Genomic DNA, 7497 nt, shown 5'->3' on the forward strand with positions numbered 1-7497 from the left:
TCTTGAACTGCTGGGATTCCAATCCCGCTAGCGGTAAGGAAGGTAAAAAAAATCATTGCATAGGCCAATTGTGGAAACAAATGAACATCGCATCTTTTTTTTTTACTTTCTTTTCAGTTCACTTTGATGGATTCATTTAGTATTAGTTCAAGTATGATCAAACCCTAATATTGTCAGCAAGTAGTAATGGATTATCATTTGTCAATAATTGAACTTTTTATTCATTCCCAGGTTATGAGTAAACAACAGTTGTTCTTAAGCAAACGTGGGCAAGAGATAGAAAATAACAGTGATTAAGATATTCCATTTTTTTGGAGTATTTGTAGAACACACAGAATGACACGTACTCGTACACTGAAGATAAATGAGCCCATCCAGATTACATTTTAGCAAAGTTCAAAGGTTCAATAAAGGCAATACTCGTCGAATTTCATATTGGGCACTTTCTTTTTTACAATTGAAGTGAAAGGCCATTGCCTCAGGAATATTTTGAAATGAACTTAATCTCAATTGTATTATTACAATCGGACTTATGGTTGTCCAAACACCGATGGTCAATTTCATTGTAATGATAACCTTTTTTGCGACTCTTGGTCTTGTCATATGATAAAATATATGAAACTGCAGGTAAAATCTTACACAAAAATTGATACAAGAATAAAGACCCTTATTTGCAACGTCAGACAGCCCAAAGAATACGGGAAGACGCACGGTAGATTGTTAAATAACCACTCATGACGTGCACAAAGCGATTTCTTTTCCGGACATTATGTGCCCCAAGTCACTAATTGTACATTCGATTTTGAAAGAATTAACTTTACCTAAAAACAACACAAATCAAATGCATTATAGTTCAATAATAAGGAATCGGCCCCATCGGCCCTTCATTTGGTAGAGGCAGACTCACAAAGCGCCCTCTGAAGTGCAGCACCTGAACCATATTTCGTGCACCGTAAAGGGGCTTTAACAGAAGTGGTCAGAATGAAAAAATACTTAACTAGATTGCACACAAACACACAAACATGACGAAAAGACTAAAGTGTGACTACGGTGCACACAGTCCACATGAAAACAGTGAAGAGGCGAGTCACAGATAGTAAAAAAAAGGTGGGTGGTAGTGATGGGATAAAATAAGTAATCACGGGAGGTTGCGTGTAGGTCTACAATTTACATTTTCAATGGCCTATGTGTGGTGGAATCTCCGTAACCCGTTAGTCAGCCTCAAAAAGTAACCCTGATTTTACTTTGTCAAAGCAACTTTGCCTTTTTGGTCAAACCCAGGCTGGCCAGGTAGTATTAATTCTATTATTTCAAAGCCGCTGGCATTGGAATTTTTTATTAGCATTGGTCTGTTTTTTTAGCATTATACCAGCATTATTTGAATAGTCCAAGCATTGTGAGATCTTGTCAGAGAGAGAGTTTTCAGTGATTGCTCAATTTGGTGTCCTTTTGGATGGTTCTAAAATAAATTTTCAAAAATCTGTTGTTTTGAGGGTTTTAGATATGGTGGTATAACATTTTGAGTTAATTTGAAATAATGCAAGCAAAAGGAAAATGATTAAAAAATCGATATAATTTTTTGGGGGAAATTGAATTAGGATGTAACCGGCAATTTGGGGCTAAAAACAATGAAATTTGCACCACTGAATCCCATGTAACTAAGTACAAGTATAATAGATGATATCGTGATTTAAAATCAAGTGCTAACCAAGTGTGTTCCCGGTTTTCTATGAAAGGTTTTTTAACATTTCAATTTCTGTAATGTTTTTAGGCATGTAAGGTTTTTACGGTGTCTAGAGTTCCAAAAAGCAAAAAAATTCAAAGTTGTCCCCGGTGATTTTCTGAGGTAATAAATGCCAAAATCTGTTTGGAAAATTTTCCCTGGAAACTTGGCGGGGCTTTTTGAACACCGTGCTTGCCGATCAAAATATTTGGCGCATTTGCTTCGTAAAGGAAAAAATGAATATGAGCTTTTATACCGGTCGCATTCCCAGGAATGGTTCAAAGATTATGTCATTGTTTTCCCCACAAATTAGTAATAAATAATCTCAGAATGCTTGTCAAGATCGTATATTCAAGCACTTTCCACTACGGACATTCTAATCCATCCTTTATGTAGATATATCATGATCTGATTGTGGATCAGATCACAGTAATCCTGCACGGGGTGCACATTGAAATCTACGGTAGGTTGAAAATAGAATTGACCCTATCATGAGAGTCTGCTCTTGATTGACTCAAAACTTGATTGAGACCACGGGAACGACCGTTTGGGTTGACACGCGTCACTTTGATTCTCATCTGTGCGCCACCAAGCCGTCATGTTGTGATATGATTGGACGGGCAAGTTCATGTGGAGCATTTGGCACAACCCACAAATGGTTCTTGAATGATCAATGGACTTCACCGCGTAATGATCTTGCCACCAAAGTACGACAAATACTCCCTATGGTTTTGATTTCGATATAATAAATACTTGGCCAACATCTCAGGTGACTCGAAATCCCGGACGTTGATAAAAGAATGTGGCGGGGCTATTCTGGAATAGTTGCTTCCTCCATCACAATAGGCAGCATGTTCTGATTAAGCCGTTTGAAGAATTTTTCTGTGACGTATTCGTGACATATGCTGTTCTCAAAAGAGAGGAAAAATTTGTAGTTCGACTGAACCATTTCATCACAGTTATCTTTGCATTCCTCAGTTCACAAATTGCCCAAAATGGTCACTTCTATGTGTTTGGAAAGCTCTTTGACGTAGGTCTCCCGTTCTGAATTGGTATGGCAATTGGAAACGATCCAAGCCACTAGTTTGGGTTTTCGAGCTCGTTCCAAAATTCAGCCGGCCTTTGAGGTAAGGTGGACAAGAATTGGGTAAAATTGAAGATCTTCCACGGTTGAATGCTATTCTGAGGCATGAAGTTGTTGCCGTCCATAGCCTAACGGCAATATCTGCCCATATGGAATGGGCAAGTCACTATCGACCGGAAGGTCATGGTCCAATTGAAGAAATCTGCAATCAAAAATTCAAAAAATATTGAAGACTCTAATTGCAATACTAAAATTTCAAAATCCAACGCAACAGCTCTTGAGAGAAGTGTCTTTCAGGATGAGTGTTTTAGTTGACAAGTAATAATCAATGGGCCAATTTCTTAGGTTATTAGATTTTCGAAAAAAAAATTAGAATCGAATTCAAAGCTTGTGAAGTTTTCGATCATTTCACAATGAAGTTTACATACATACACTTCTTACAATATGACGGCAGATCTAGATTTACAATTGTTTGCACCATGTGCTTTAAAAACAGCCTGACCAATCAGTTGACAGATTTCTTCAATGGTCTTCATACCACAACTCAAGCATTTGTGTCTACAAAAATACTCATACATTTTTACATGTTTTTTACATATATAGAATTCAAGTTCTTCAACTGTTAGTCACGACTGATATTTTTCCTACTGCATATGCTAGACGAATAAATTGGATAGTTGCTGAGTAGAGTCACGGGCTTTTTCTAACGCTTTAAAAATTGAACTTTTACCTTCTAAAATTGAAGTACCAGAAAGAAGTATAACTGAAGGCAAGATTTTTTCCACATTCTTTCAACTTTTTTGATCATTTCGCAATGAAGTTTAAGGTTGGGAAAATAGGTTCTATGCATTGTATAGCGCCACAGGAGTGAATTTATTATGCTGGAAATTTTAGGCATTGTACTGGTCAAGAAGATATGGAAAGACGAAACTTAGGATATAAGTGCGATAAAACGATATCGAAAATATTCATTAGTGCCAGGTAAATATGTTATCAACATGTTCTCAAATGAACTTTGACATTTCTTGTGTTCCGGGTAGTAGTATTTGATAAACTAAAGGTTTAAGTTTTAAGGGCGATCTTGATCGATTTTTGCAATCGATACTTGACCACCTTACGTTTCAGGGATGTTTCAGCGCGGAAAACTTGAACTCATTATCGGCCAACTTTTTTTTCAAACATGACTTGCTAGGAAATCATTCCTAAGCATTGGTTAGAAACCCGTAAAAAAACAGGTCGGAACCATCCGAGATGTTCCAATACTTTTAATTTTGCAAGGAATAAGAACAAATGTATGTCCAAGTCACGAACTTCTAGAAATATGGACTGCGAATGAGGACCCGCCAAATCGACCTGCGTTTGGTCACCAACTCTGAGACACTTTTCAAATTAAGGTAAAAACAAAAACGTAGACCTCTTCAATCAAAGGTAGATCATTTTTATATCATTTACTTGTAAAGTGGATCGTTTCATAGTAATATTATCAAATGCTTAAATAGCTGACCAACAGCAGGCAGAAAATTCGAATAACAAATCTATTGAGTTCTCTAAGTATAGTTTTTGGCTTAGGCTTGGCCAATTTCATTTGGTCAACCAGATCTTGTGGTCGTATGAAGTGCTTATTTCGAGCAAAGCGAACGATTTAGGAGATATGAAAATTTTGCATCCGTTTCAGTCCACATCTCTAGAAGTCCGTGGTCCAGTCATACTCAAATTTGCAGAGCAAGCAACAATGCAAGTAGTCCAATGTTTTGATGAGCTGCAACACAATTGTTTGATATACATCATAATGCTTTACTTTTTGGGACCATAGGTGTGAGAGGTGAGTTATAACGCCCAGAAATAGGAAAACTTTTTCACTCTCCCAAATTGTTATCGTTATTCTTATCTCAACAAAATCAAATCATCCTCCACTATGCTTTTACAAGATTTCATCGTCAATTCATGGACCAGCCTTAATCTCTTTCGACAAAAACTCGACGTGCTTTAGTTTTTTAGGTTTTCAATTCTACCTCTCTCTCATTATAAAAATGCTTTTAACATTCACATTTGATTTGATTTGCACCAATAACACAAATCTTTTGGCGAAAAAACATAAATAATACTCATGAATAGCGCAAATATTTGACATTGTCGTATAGTTAATGTCGAGAATTGCCTTTTCAGAATGGAGATAACGTCCCCTTTTTAACTGAGACTGATCCAGGGCGCCACGACTATTTATTTTAGTTGTAGGTCAATCGCTTGATTGATTCATTAGTTATGCCCTCCAAAAGCACCACCCATAGCGTTTATCTCTTGCCACAATGAATGAACTTGCCCTTTTATTGTAATCAAAGGCCAGAAGACAACTAACTCTCTCATTCTATCCTTGTAATATTCGCGTCTTGAGAGGCATGGCTTTTGCTCGTTTTGCTCGATAAAGTCATTTCAAGGCGTCGCGCTCATCGCAATTTACATCATAACATACATCATTGTACATACAGGCTTTAAATCGCAACTGCAAATTTCATGACTTGCACTAAGCGTCTGCTTCACTTTCACTCTTTAAAAATCCAGTCTGGTTAAACATTTGGTGGTCAATCTAAATCCAAACAGGGCAATTCGATTGCACTCACCCAAAAACCAGCTGCTCATTATAGAATTGATATTTTATTCATTAGGCATCGCATATATAATATAAATAGATGATAATATGGGCACCAGTGTATCTCATGAGCAAACGCACTTTTAAAGTAACATTTTACGAATTTGCAATGAAACTACCGATAGCCGCAATAAAAGATTATCATTATTTATTTACTTTGGGTTTGCGCTCAATTCACATTCATCTATATTGAGCAGCTGTTTTTTGGGTGAGTGCAATCGAATTGCCTGTTGGATTTAGATTGACTACAAATTTATTAACCAGACTGGAATTTTTAAAGAGTGAAAGTGAAGGAGACGCTTAGTGCAATCATGAAATTTGCAGTTGCGATTAAAGCCTGTTGACAATGTGTATTATTGATGTACAATATGCCGATGAGCACGACGCCTTGAAATGACTTTATCGAGCAAAACGAGCAAAAAGCATGGCTTCTGACGCGGATATTTACAAGGGATAGAATGAGAGAGATTAGTCTTCTTCTGGCTTTAGATTACAATAAAAGGGCAATGTTCATTCATTGTGGCAAGAGAACGCTATGGTGTGCTTTTGGAGGGGCCTAAACTAATAGAATCAATCAAGCGATGACGCTACAACTAAAATAAAATAGTCGGGCGCCCTGGGATCAGTCTCAGTTAAAAAGGAGCGTTATCTCCATTCTGAAAGGCAATTCTCGACATTAAACCTATACGGACAATGCTAAATATTGGCGGCTTATTCCATGAGTATATTTATGTTTTTTCGCCAAACGATTTGTGTATTGGTGCAAATCAAACAAATGTTGAATGTTAAAAGCATTTTTATAATGAGAGAGAGGTAGAATTGAAAACTAAAAAAACTAAAGCACGTCGAGTTTTTGCTCGAAAAGAAGATTAAGGCTGGTCCATAATTTACGATGAAATCTTGTAAAAGCAGTAGTGGAGGATGGCTTGATTTTGTTTTGATAAAATAACGATAACAAGTTGGGAGAAGTAAAAAGTTTTCCTATTTCTGGCGTTATAACTCACCTCTCACACCGTATGGTCCAAAAGTAAAGCATTATGATGTATATCAAACAATTGTGTTGGGCAGCTCATCAAAAACATTGGACTACCTTGCATTGTTGCTTGCTCTGCAAAATTTGTGTATGACTGGCACGGACTTCTAGAGATGTGGACTGAAACGGATGCAAAATTTCATATCTCCTAAATGGGTTCTCGCTTTGCTCGAATAAGCACTTCATACGACCACAAGATCTGGTTGACCAAATGAAATTGGCCAGCTAAGCAAAACTATACTTAGAGAACTCAATTGGATTTGTTATTCGAATTTTCTGCCTGCTGTGGTCAGTATTTAAGCATTTGATAATATTACTATGAAACGATCTCACTTCAAGTAAATGATAAAAAATGATCTACTTTGATTGAAGAGGTCTACGTTTGTTTTTACCTTAATTTGAAACAGTGTCTCAGAGTTGGTGACCAAACGCAGGTCGATTTGGGCGGATGTCCTCATTCGCAGTCCATATTTCTAGAAGTTCGTGACTGGACATACATTTGTTCTTATTCCTTTGCAAATTAAAAGTAATTGGAACATCTCGATGTTCCGACGTGTTTTTTTTACGGTTTCTAACCAATGTTAGAATGATTTCCTAGCAAGTCATGTTTGAAAAAAAAGTTGGTCCGATAATGAGTTCAAGTTTTCCGCGCTGAAACATCCTGAACGTAAGGTGGGTCAGGTATCGATTTGCAAAAATCGATCAAGATCGCGCTTAAAATTAACACTTTAGTTTATCAAATACTACTACGGAACACAGAAAATGATCAAGTTTCATTTGAGAACATGTTGATAACATATTTACCTGGCACTAATGAATATTTGTCGGATATCGGTTTTATCGCACTTATATCGCTAAAGTTCGTCTTTCCATATCTTCTTGACCAGTACAAAATGCCTAAAATTCCAGACATAAAATAAATTCACTTTCCTTTGTGGCCGCTTTTATAACAATGCATAGAAGCCTATTTTGCCCAACATAAACTTCATCTGGCGAAATGAAGAAAAAAG

Source organism: Tigriopus californicus, chromosome 2 (assembly GCF_007210705.1).
Source record: "Tigriopus californicus strain San Diego chromosome 2, Tcal_SD_v2.1, whole genome shotgun sequence".
Taxonomy (NCBI): Eukaryota; Metazoa; Arthropoda; class Copepoda; order Harpacticoida; family Harpacticidae; genus Tigriopus; species Tigriopus californicus.